This window comes from Larus michahellis, chromosome 3 (genome assembly GCF_964199755.1).
Source record: "Larus michahellis chromosome 3, bLarMic1.1, whole genome shotgun sequence".
Taxonomy (NCBI): Eukaryota; Metazoa; Chordata; class Aves; order Charadriiformes; family Laridae; genus Larus; species Larus michahellis.
Window position 1 is genome coordinate 98,357,282 of NC_133898.1, and position 12,900 is coordinate 98,370,181.

At 39.0% G+C, this 12,900-nt stretch overlaps 1 protein-coding gene across 47 annotated transcripts in view; it reads right to left on the reverse strand.

Moving 5' to 3' along the window:
• Nucleotides 1-12,900, reverse strand: part of RIMS1 (regulating synaptic membrane exocytosis 1) — a 342,439-nt gene that overhangs the window by 176,906 nt on the left and 152,633 nt on the right. The window lies entirely within an intron of this gene.

Below are 12,900 nucleotides of genomic sequence, written 5' to 3' on the forward strand. Positions count from 1 at the left end.
GACTTCAGTGTTCTTGACTCATCCAAGGAAGATGATAATGACAGCGAAATTGGAAAAAAGACAAGAAGAATGCCCACACTAGAAAGCCGACAGTGGGCCTTCAATCCCATAGATGTCGTGGCGGACATCTTTGCTATCCAACCTTCATGATCGATTAATTTCGCAATGCATTTATCTGAGTTACTTCATCTGTTAAAAAAGCCAGCACCTCCTCAGGCTGATAATTTTGATAACTGGCCTTGACTGAGGATCTACTGACATCAAAACAGAGAACATCAATGCTGTGCTGTCAGATTTACTGATGACTTCTGGACTTCCTCTGACATCACGGCTGATGAATTGACCTCTGTATGAAAAGAGATTTTGTGGAGCGTTTTTCTTTGTGACAAGGTCAGTACTTAACAAATTAACTTACAATATCCACAAAAGATCTGCTGGATAGCCTTTTTTACAGCCAAAGGTGGTCTTCACCAAACCCTAATTAAAACAATTTGCTCAGCCATTCAATTGCTAACCAATGCCCGATACTTTCAGTGAAAAGGTAACTAATATGTAGACACTGACTTTCTGATTTACTGACCAATAAAATCAAAATATTCTTTTTGTTCCCAACTTTAACTATTATTTCTGGTTGTTGTGTTAATGTCTCCACAGAGACATACTTCTCCCAACTCTCATGCCTTACAGCATGGTGGATGTGGACACCCACGTTCAAAGTCTCTTCCCTGCTTGATGCAGAGTAAGCTGGGATGAAGCGATGGCACGACAGCACTACCTTTGACAGCCACGCTCAGGTGCAGGCTTGAACTCACAGAACTAAATTGCTTGAATCAATTCAACGTTACTACCTGTAGGAAGAGACCACAGGCCGCCTTACCTGCACCTGAGTTTTCCTGCCAAAAGAGGAGCCAAGCAAAAAGTATTGTCTACAAACCTGGGCTACAGCAAAAACAGGAGATTCAACCTACAGTGACAGTGTCATTACAACTTCTTATTTAAGTCAGCCACATCACTTTACCAAAATTCCTTAAAACAATTTTTTTTTTCCTTCAAAAACTGTTCCTCCCTGCCCCTCCCCCCCCCATATTACATAACAAAAGACAATGCATGTCCTAAACTGATTCACGTACAGACTGTGGTTGAAAGGTTATACAGCCAAGAGTGAGAGACATCTATGTGTCATTAGTTCATTCTATTATTTCTCTAGTTCAGGAGACCTTTGACAACTTAATTCGCATTCCCTCCTTTTCTTTTCCTTACTGCCAAAGTCTGTTTAGACATAGTTTAATTTCCAGTTTCTCCTACAAGTCAGATTCCTTCCAGATCCTTTAATTCTAAAAATTTCAGATTTAAACCTAGAAGTTAGAGCAACAGTACCATACGTTACTGACCATTTCAAAAGTTCATCCTCTATTAAATAGCATTTTCTATTACTTTAAAAATGTTATATACTATCAAAATACAAAAAAAAAAACACCCACGTATCTAAATGCAGGGTTTAACAGTGACCCTGTTGTTTGTTAAAGCATTGCCAGCAAATTCGTTCCTAATCCTTATAATAATTTTCTAGGTCAAAGTAAGATTAGGTCCACCATAGCACAGATAACTGATTTCTGACAGTACGCCTTAAGTTAATATCATTGTTTGCTGTTGTTGCTTTTTTTTAAAAGGAAAAGGATACCAATAGATTAGAATTTTAAAAGAAACTTTAAAAGAGAGGTCAAAATGTAAATGGTACATTTGTTTGTTTAAAAAAAAAAAACCAAAAACAAATGCTTACTGGCAAAAATTAATGTCTTCCTAACTGTCTCCTTTCAGTGGCTTGTAGGAATAGCCATTCCCTAAGACTTCCTTAGCAGTGAGATTTAAAACCGGGTAACAGGAACAGATTAATCAACTTTTTGTATAACTGATTTCAAAGCAACTCGTCTGTGGAAAAGAGCCTGCAGCAGCACAACTGAATTTATTCCTAAGTGTTCAGCTGAATTCCCATTCCCAGGGGCCTGTTTTGGCCTCCCACAGACAGACTTTGCTTAAAGATGATGATGACTCGACTACTGGCAAATCCATAACATCTGCCCCATGGGAGATAACTGAGCCCACCTGGGTATACTGACAAGGTTCGGTGTGTTACATAAAAATTGGCAGAAACAGCAAACACCAGAAAGTTTTGAGAATCTACATCTATTTAAATTTGTATTTGTGAGTTGCTTTTGTGAGGTTCAGTTTTATCTGTAAGCGCAAGTCACTTTTACACTATATTTTAAGTAAAATCTGAGCCTATACAGAATACCAAATTACCTGGCATCGGATGAATTTTGATGTAAACTTTCACCAATTTGCTGTGGTAGAGCTCCAGAGCGCAACAGGTAAGAAGTGGCATTATTCCTCTGAGGGACCCAAGACTTTGGGGAGTTGGAAAAAACCGGCTGTTCACCAGCCCTCAGCTCATGGCACTGATTAGCATTTGCAGCCTGAGCAGAAGTTTTTGCTCATCTCACAATTCAGGTGAGAACCGTATACACGAATGGCACACAGGTTAAAGGGAGTCAGCTGGGGAGCGCTGCTTTCCATGGCATGAGCTCCCTACTCTGCAAAGCTATCTGTCACTCCCACCCAAATCTGCCCGTGGAAAAATGCACATGGAGATAAGATATGAAAAAGGTTTGTAAATTACCAGGTCGAGTAGGAAGGTGGGCCTGCGTTTCCAGACTCTCTCTTTGCTAAGAGAGAGATTGTCTTGCATAAACAGAGGGCGATAGATAGAAATTAGATTTGACTGCTCCATCTAGCGGCCTCTTAAGCACAACTTTAACGGCGAAGAACGCGTGGCCCAAAGGGTTAAGAAGAGCCACGTGTGGTACTTGCTGCTTTTCTGAGCAGAAAAATAAATTCATAGCACTGAGCTCTTTTAATAGCATACCAAAAAAATAATATCAAAAAATGAAATAAAATTTCATGAAAGTGTAATATAGCTTAATATAGTTAGGTCCATAAAAGTAGGTAAACATTTTTAATTAGTAGCTTATTAATCCTATTTAGTTAATACTTTAAAATGAACAGCAAAGTTTTAGAAATAGTTAAGTTGAATTTACAGTTGAAGTTACATTTGTATTTGAGTTTACATTTCCAGTGAAAAACTATGTTACATTTTTAGTAAAAGAACCAAATTAATAAAAGGCCAACCGTTAAGCCATGTACACTGACTCTTACCTATAAGAAGAACATTTCAAAGCTCAGGTCTGATTCAGAAAGCCACTTCTACTCTGGGAAGGACAATTCCTAAACAAATCTAGAGCACCACTGATTTTCAGAGGGACAAAGAAGTGTGTGCCCTCAAGTCTGCCCAAGGCTATTCCATGGCAATTCTAAAAAATACCAAGAAGTTAGATCCTTTAGAAAACTGGTATAACAACATGACCATGTTGCTTTAAATAGAACATTCTTCCAACAATCATTTTGAGAATAACTAATCAGAATCGCAGCTCGTATTGCAGAGGAAAGAATTACCAAATTGAGGACTAGGTTTCAAAAATGGGAACTTTAAATTCTAGAAAGTAATGTATACAATTAAATCATAAAATACATATGCGTTAAAATCAGATAAATGTGTGATGTGCTTCATTTCTCCTTGCTATGTGTCTGAAAACATTTCGCCTTAAATTACACATATGACGGAGAGGTAGCCAAGGAATATAATCATTTTACTTATTCCTCCACCACACCTAGCTCCCACAACTAACACTAAAGATATATTAAGTTGGGACCCTATGTGCAATCAAAACCTCTACACAATGAAAGTTGAGCATATGCTTAAATTGTATATGGACCTGCATTTAGAATTGGAGATCAATCCCACACTAGCTGTGGCCCAAATGAGGCACACAATACACGTTAAACTAAACACCCTTTTCAGTCTAATGTTCCAACACCAGCCCACTGTCCCCTCAAAGGCCATATTTGGATTTGGGAAGTTTAGAGGAGCCACGCTGCCCCTGAACATTTCTCAGCTTGCTCAATGAACCACGTTAGACTTTGGTCCAATGTGCACATAAGGTATAGGAAAGCCACAGGTCCCAAAGTAAAGAATGCTGATATTTGCTTTTCTGAAATAGAAAAGGTCGTGTTTACAGACAGAAAGCAAATGTGAACAGACAATATTCCAAATAAAATGCATTATTAGAAGTTGCTTCATGGCTGGAAAGAAAGTAATAAAATATTTAACACCGATGGTCTAAAAAATTATTGCTGTAGGTATGCATTTACTATGCAGAGATTGCAAGTGTTGGAGCACCTCAAAAAGTGACTAATTCAACTCTCTCTTAACATTCAGAGCAGTTGGGTGTCTGCAGAGGGAGGTGGTGAACTTATTAACAGTTAGGCTAGCAGCATGTAGGTCCTAGCTGTCTACTATGTGCATTAGCCAACAAATAATCACTGTTGCCGTACATTTTGTGTATCTTGCTTGCAGACTTTCTATTCTCACAGCGAATTTATGCAGAAAAGTCAAAAAAACCTATCAAACTGAAAATAAAGCTGTAAAGCTCTGCCCTGTCCTCACCTGTCTTCAAGCTGAGCGGCAAGCCGAAACAAAACCCGTCTCCCTTTGAACTAAAACCTTAGATTCTACTTGGACAAGAAAAGCAACCTGATCAGTTATCAGAACCATTATATTAAGGTTTAAAAACTAGGGGTGGAGGGGGTTGGGGTGGGAGCAGTAACTAATGAAAAATGAACGGAGCAACACGGTCACATGCATGCAACACATCAAGCTGTCGTATCTTGTGGTGGCTCCATCAGTAAAAAAAAAAAAAAACAAAAAAAAACCCCAAAAAACAAAACCACAAACAATACCCCCCCCAAAAAAAAACCACTAAAAAAAACCCCAAACTGAAAAGTCCCAACCCAAAGGCTGAAAAGGCTGTAAGGTCTGGAAATCTGGTCTTTTTATAGAAAAGAAATAGCGCCACAATGTCTTTATAAGCAGCAGCAGTATACATACATGAATCACTTTGTTACCCGATAGCAAAAAGTAAGCAGGCAAACAAGAGGGTAATTTAGCTGATTAACAGCACGTTAATAGGTAGTGAGAACAGGAATCTAGGCTCAACTGAATCCCTTGTGGTAGGCAACCTGCAGTTGGCCACAAGAGAATGAATGCAAGTGTGCCGGAGTACACTTGACAGTAATCTGGCATTCTGCTGGATGCTGATAAATAGAAGAAAAGGGTACCTTCTAATAATATGTCTTTGCATTAAATAAGCATACTCTTTTATTATCATCAAGGCAATCTGGAATCTCAGTCATGGACTGAATTCTCACCAAGTTCAGCATTGTACAAAGACAAAAAGAAACCCCAGACTCTACTGAACTTGCAACTTAAATGCAAGGCAAGAAAACAGGCAGACAAACAAATAAGAAATGGTGACTACATTTATACCAGTGTACTAGCCAGTACCAAGTAGATTGTCTTTCTTGCTCCATCGTTAGAGTAGCCCCTGGAGCAGTTGTGCCCTGGGCCAGTTAGCGCTCTCCCATTTCTTTCTAGGTAGGGGACAGGCCAAGAATAAGTCCTAATAGACAGTTTCCATACAGCCTTTCTCTTGACGACTGCAAGAGCTTCATCATATGGAAATGCGCCGTGTTTTGTTATTTGGCCAAAGATGTCAAAGCATGGCTGTCTAATTTACTAGTACAGTAAATATAGCCAGTGAGACCGTATGAGATGTGCACATTTGAAAACATAACTCTTGTGCTTGGTATCACGGGTGAAATGGAGACAAGAATCAACTTCAGTAATTCCAAAGTGTATGTGGGGAGTCCCTGACTCTGAAGATCATCTATTGTACAGAGGGAGAAAGAAGGAAGGAAGAAAGCATTAGAGCAATGCAAAGACACATGAGAAAAGAAAAACAGCAAATCCTCAGCAGCAGTTCACATAACTGTTATGGTATACAAAAAATATATGCACATACAAAATACTCAATAGTAGGACAGAGTAGGGGAAAGGATCATCCTCTGGCTATAATGCTGTTGTGGTTTTGGCTGGGATGGAGTTGACTTTCTTCCTAGCAGCTGCTATAGTCCTGTGTTTTGGGTTTGGGAAGAGAATACTGTTGATAGCGCACTAACATTTTTGGTTGTTGCTAGGCAGTCAAGGCCTTTTCTGCTCCTCACATCACACCGCCAGCGAGCAGGCTGGGAGTGCACAAAAAGTTGGGAGGAAACATGGCCGGGACAGCTGACCCCAACTGACCAGAGGGATATTCCATACTATGTAACATCATGCTCAGCAATAAAAAGCTGGGGGAAGAAGAAGGAAGGGGGGAACATTCAGAGTGATGGCATTTGTCTTCCCAAGTAACCGTTACATGTGATGGAGCCCTGCTTTCCTGGAGATGGCTGAACACCTGCTGACAAAGAGCAGCAGTGAAATGAATTCCTTGTTTAGCTTTGCTTGCATGAGTGGCTTTTGCTTTACTTATTAAACTGTCTTTATCTCAACACAAGAGTTTTCTCACTTTCACTCTTCTAATTCTCTTCCCTATCCTGCCATGGGGGGAGCGAGCAAGCGGTTGTGTGGTCCTAGTTGCTGGCTGGGGATAAACAATGACAAATGCTATGCCATGTTCCAGGCTAGCTGAGTTTCAACTCCAGTTCACTGCATAGCTGCATTTTGAAAAGCACTTAGCAGCTAAAATTAGGGCAAGATTTTCAAAAGCTCTCAGTTCCCTCTTAGTCCCTTAAAAAGTGCTCCATGACTCGCAGCTCCTGCTGCTCTTCTTGCACCTGCTACCTCCAATGGTTTCTGGATGGGAAAAAAGTGACTGCTGAATGTTCTTGAGAACTATTCTTTCATGTCTAGAGAACTGCTGTGTTTCTCTACAGGTCCAAACACTCACAGCTTCTCAAACTAAAGCTATCCTGCTTGTCAGGTGTTAAGACTCTCTGAACATATGATCGTAATTCCTCTATGCTTTAGTACACCCTATTTTGTAAGGACAATACTCATCTTACCACTGGGCAAATTACTATTAAGACAAATCTGTTGTTATCTTATGAATTACATGTGCAGGAGAACGGTAAGCAACAAAGAACAAACAATAAAATAACAAACGTGAAAAATCAAGCAACACAAAAGACAGCGCATCTTAATAGTAACGAAACATAATGCCTTGCCAGCTGCCTCTGTTGTAAGAAAGAACTCAAGGTTTAACAGTTTGTGGCATCCTTTTCTTCCATGTCTCTTGATAAGTCAAAACGTACATTTCTTTTTTCCTTTTCAAAAACCAGATTGTCATTACGTAAGTTTGTACTGGAAATGGCTATCAAATATCATTACTTAAAGTGTGACGAAAAGGATAAGCTACAGTCAGGAGTACTGTGGATTTAGCCCCAGATATCCCCACCTTAACCCAGAGCCTGCCACAGGAACAACAGCAATATTTCTACCATAGAGTAATTTCAGTGCAATGAAGAAATTGATTTTTATTTCCAGGGATCCTCTATTTCAACTGAGTAAGAAATTATGATTACAATTAACCTTAACTTTGCTTATCTGTCCTCAGAGTCGACACGGTTTCTGGCACCGAGCTTCAACGTCCCTAGCAGTAACTTAACCCTCCAGGGGAAGAGCGAAGCACTCAATCTCTTTCTCCCTCCAGCTTCTTCTTTCCCATTTAAAGCCCAGTCCTGCCTCCCTGCCTTTTTTTTTTTCAGTTTTTCTCCTTTTTCTTTTTTTTTTTTCCTTTCTTTCTTTTCTAGACTATTCAACCCAAATCCATCCCACCTTTCCTTATATATCATATTTTATAGACCTTGGTCAATCTTGCTGCTTTTCTGCAAACTTCCTCCAGCATATTCACAACCTTCTTCAGGTAAACTAGAGAAAAGGGGATTTTAAAAGTGAATTCAGCCACATGTCTTCCATGACACTCCCATTTATATGGTTACATATCTCAGTGAAGGCTTGGATTTCTTGGCAACAGTATGTCCTTCTTCCCACTCACGCTTAGCTTATTTCATTTGCATCTGCATGTATGCACTTTAGATAATTCCATATACACAAAACAGATGTCTTACTGACCAACACTAATTTAACGGGCACTTATTTACAACTCCATAAGCACTGTAAATAATTTCAGCTACTCAAAAGCACTGAATATTGATTGCATTCAATAATATACACTGATCAAAATTCTGAAACTAGAGCCATTTTAGATTATATTTTCATTAAAATCTGAATCACATGTAGATCTAAATTATCACACAAGGACTAGAAGATAAATTTGAACTCATTTCTAAGAACTAACAATCTTCCTAGAAAAGGTATTTCATTTTACAAAAAGTTAAAGCTCAGTCACACTTTTAAACAAATTCAGCTCTTTTTAAAACTCCATGCCCAACTCTCCACATGAACAGATGTTAAAATATGCTAGCAGATGTTACGGTACAAGTTGACTTGCCTACACTCCAGATTTAAAATACCTCAGTGAAAATGCTTAGCTAAAACCATGTAAAACCAGGCACCTCTTCTCTATAGCCTTTTCCTGATGTTTTCTTTTGCTCCATTTACACCCTACCGCATGCGTGTGGTTTCTCTCTTAACCCACAGGCTACCTTCCTTGCCAACAATGCTACAGCACTTGGAAGAAATCACTGGAGCAGGGATTTAATTTATGCTCTTCTTCCCCCAGGAGCCCCACCAAACACGAGCGCCCAAAGCGGCACTTGAAACACCAGAGGAGGACGAAGGAAGGGGTCAGATCCTCCTCTACTGCAGCTGAGCCAGCACAGACACATTCACCTGCAAACCACAGCATCCCCTTCTCCTTCTGACCTCCAGCTCCACTCCTCCTGGTCACAACCCGCCCTGCTTCGCAGCTGCGCATCCACCAACATCCCAGCAAGATCCCTGCCCCTAACACTTTCTAATCAGCAGGGTGATGTCATAAGAACAAAAGGAAACCAGGTCACTCTGTTCCTCCCAGTACCGTAAGAAAGGGATTATGAACGAAACAATCACATCTTCACTGAAAGTAACTGGGATGTGATCTCAGGGTTGTTTTTTTCAAACAAGACTCCAACTCTGTCATGCTCTCCTCACTCCCAATGAAATCCATTAGCAAGTACATAAAGTGAGTTATACTTAGCTTTTTACCATTTTGCTGACAATATGCAAGTATTAGGTATATTTTAAAGCCTAGGCAGTGTGAATAAAACACACATTTAGGCAAATATGAACAATGAGTATGCAGAATGTAAAACCATTAGCATAAAAGTACATGAGCAGCGTGCAGTACCTCCTCACATTGTTCCAACTTCCAACACTATTTTATCTTTCGGTTTCAAAGACTGAATGACAGAAGTCTAGAATATCTCTTGTATCTATCACGGGATAAAAGTTACAACGTCATCTGAACACAAATCTACTAGCTCTACACAAATTCTTGGTTTTAAACTCTAAAGAAAATCTTTTTTCTCAAACTTACTCCAAATCTAATTTGCGTTCTTCATTGGATGGCCGTAGGCAGAAGCTGTTCTCAGTTTTAAAATGAGGTCTGGATTTCATTTGTAATAGTCTGGTTTATGTTACTCTAGCAAGTCTGTGAAGCGAGTATGAACGCTATTTATGCCTTCTAAGAGGACAACTTTTGCCTTGCCAGGATAGTGTTGTCACTGGAAACTCAGTCCACCTGATGTTCAACTATGACAGACTTCAGCATAAGGAGTCCTACAGCCTGTATTAATAATAGGATGAAAACATTTGTCATCAATCAGTAATAGTGTCCTGTAAAACGTGAAGATATTTTTTAAAAAGAAATTTGAGATGATGTTTTTGGATACACTAAACAGTTCTTTCTCTAGATTTAGTCCAACATGGAAACAACTCAAACATAAGTCTTCCGGTCCTCCACCAAAGAGGCAAAATCCCACTGGATTGCAAAAAGACTTTTATTTTTTTGGAAAGAAAGCATCTCTGGTGCTTGTGAGTTATTTTGTTAATAACTTTGATGAAATACATATTCAGTGGTTACAGTAAATAGCAAGGGATGTACTAGCTAAACTAGTTTCCTTTGTATTTAAGAATATCACTTTTAGAAGGTTTTTTGTGCTCAGAAGATAGGGTAATGCCATCCTAAACAGTGTTTCTAGGAAATGCAAATGTTAAAAAGTAACTTTTGCACAGTATCTCCTTTATATGCCATTTTTGGCACACTGATTTTCAATACAGTCTTATCCACTCCGTCTATACCTTACATTTCTATGGGGCATCATTTTCTTTTAAACATCTCTGTAAGCTGTTTTCCATAGAAAACTTCTGTTCAATATTGAATTGAAAATAGTTGCTGATTGCTTTATATTGGCACTCACCAAATGTGTACATTAATTTTAAGACCCCATTTTTTCTTGGTAAGCCTGTTCAAAGTTTAAAAAGTCTATCTTTCTAGCTCCATTTATACTACCAGATTTCTGACTGAACTGATATTTTGATAAGAGACGATGGATTCCAGACCCTCCTGGGTTTAGAAATGAAACCGCTACAACTGGGGACCTGTGCATTATCTCTCCCAAATTACAAGCAAAGCGCTGGGTGACAATCTGTTTGTAATGATGCTGCTAAATTGCAAAAAAGGGGATTCTGACCTTGGTTACAATATGGGCATTTTTTAATTATTTGTATCAATTTTTTAACACTACACCCTTTTACTGGGGCATTTTTTCTTTTAAAATATTGAAGGATTTCTAAAATGTTTTCTCAGGTAATAAAATTTCCTGGCTTTCCATCTATTCTTATGAAATACTGCAGATTTTTTCAAGTACTGATGAAAATTTGTTTCTAAAAATAACTGGATACTGATTCTAAAAATAACTGGATACTTTACTACCAAAAATGCTTCTGCTTTCTCATTTGTATTCACATTTCCCAGCTCTTTTTCTGTACCATACCCCCAGCTTCAAAGGTTTTCCGCTTCCTTTACCATGACAAGGATTATAAAACTCATGTCACAATCAGGAAAAAAAACATTAACAGCTACATCTCACAGCTATTAAATTAATAAATATAGATCTGTAATTAATGCATTGCATGCCCCCCCACACATATACATACAAATATACATATATGTATGCGTGTGTATATATATATTCTGATTAACAACTCAGTGCTAGCTTACTGATAAGTAGAGATAAGGTCTCAAGGAATGCTCAACCATGTTAACCAAGTGGTCACCAAGGTGACAGGTTAACCAAGGTGACAGTGGTCAGACAGCTCCCTAACATACCCTTATTTATAATTTTTATTCAAATCCAATGAGGTAGCACTGTGACATGATACAGACCACAGCCTCCACTGCCTAAAGGGGGAGCCTAAATATCTGTCTCGGAGATAACCACGAACTTGATTCAGTTATCGAGAACATGAATATTGAGCGACATTTGAAATCCTCTGGGATTCATGACACCAAAGGAAAAAAGTACAACTCTTAATGGTTTAACAACACAACAGGAAATTGGTCAAAAGCTGAAATCAGCATCATGAGCCTGAAAGCAACCATCAAACGGTTTTACTTACAAAGGGCCATTATAGAGCAAACTATATCAACATATTGATATCAGTATCAATGATTTTCAACCTGTACTTGACTTTCACATCAATGACCTTCCAGTTTATAATGATACCCCTCAGTGAACATGGAAAATCCTTTCTACTTCATAAGCAACCTCAAATTGATGCAAATAAATGAAAGCAAATAAGAAAGATGGAAAGGAAATGCTATATTACAGACCGCTACTACCAACAGAGGAAGTCAGAGAAAATTGCACAAATCCAAATGTCACCATAAAACATCACCACAAAATAAGGGAAAGAGATGCGTTCTCTTAGAAACACAAAATAGTTGAGACTGGAAGGGACCTCTGTAGGTCCCTAGTTCAAACGCCTTGCCGAAAAGCAGGGTCAGCCAGAGCAGATTGCTCAGGGCCTTCTCCATTTGGGTTTTGAGCATCTCCAAGAATGGAGACTGTACAACATCTCTGTGCGATATGTTCCAGTGTTTAACACACCCACCCTGCCCTGCCCCGCCCCCCCCCCCCCCCCCCCCAGTGAAAAAAGTGAGGATTTTTTAATGTCTAAGTGGAATCTGGATTAAGAATTCAGGGGCATGATCATCGTCCCTCTTTAAAAATGAGCAGAAAAGCTTCCATATTTTGAAGGGAAAAGTTAACGCTTAGAAAGTTAAACCAAGCAGCTATTCAGATGGGATAGGACAGAAATGTTGTCTCTTTTTATATGTATACGTGGAGCTTTAGGGGATGTCAGGAGACCACAACATCAGATAAAGACAGACAGACAGGTTAGCATACATGAGTCAATGACGTGTCAGGGAACAGTGCCAGGAACTAAAAGGCAATCCAGACAAGCCGCTGGCATTTTGAGTATGAACATCAGCAGAAAACTTCCAAGTTACAAACACAGATAATTAAACTAAAGAGCTAAAAGCTACTTCCAGAGACACAAAACGCCTTCAGCTCACCGTAGCGTCACTTAAAGACAAACCAGGGTTATAAGACAGTTAGTAGGTTCTACCAGTCTTTTCTGACGATGCTTATTTTATCTGTTTAACATTCATGATTTTGATTAACTTCTTCAGCCAGAAGAAAGGCTTTGTTTAAAAGCACACAGTGTACTACACTTATTCCTTACTGCTGAGTGTTACCATCCACAGATGAAGACAAACTGAAATCACAGATTTTAAACACACTAGTAAGCTTGGGAGCAAATTCATCTAGATAACGAGTTCAGCAATTCTCATTTCTTTCCTATATAACACTCTCCTTGCCCCATATCCTGACCTTGTTAACAATGAACTCTGGCAGATCCTTGATATTTTATTAAAC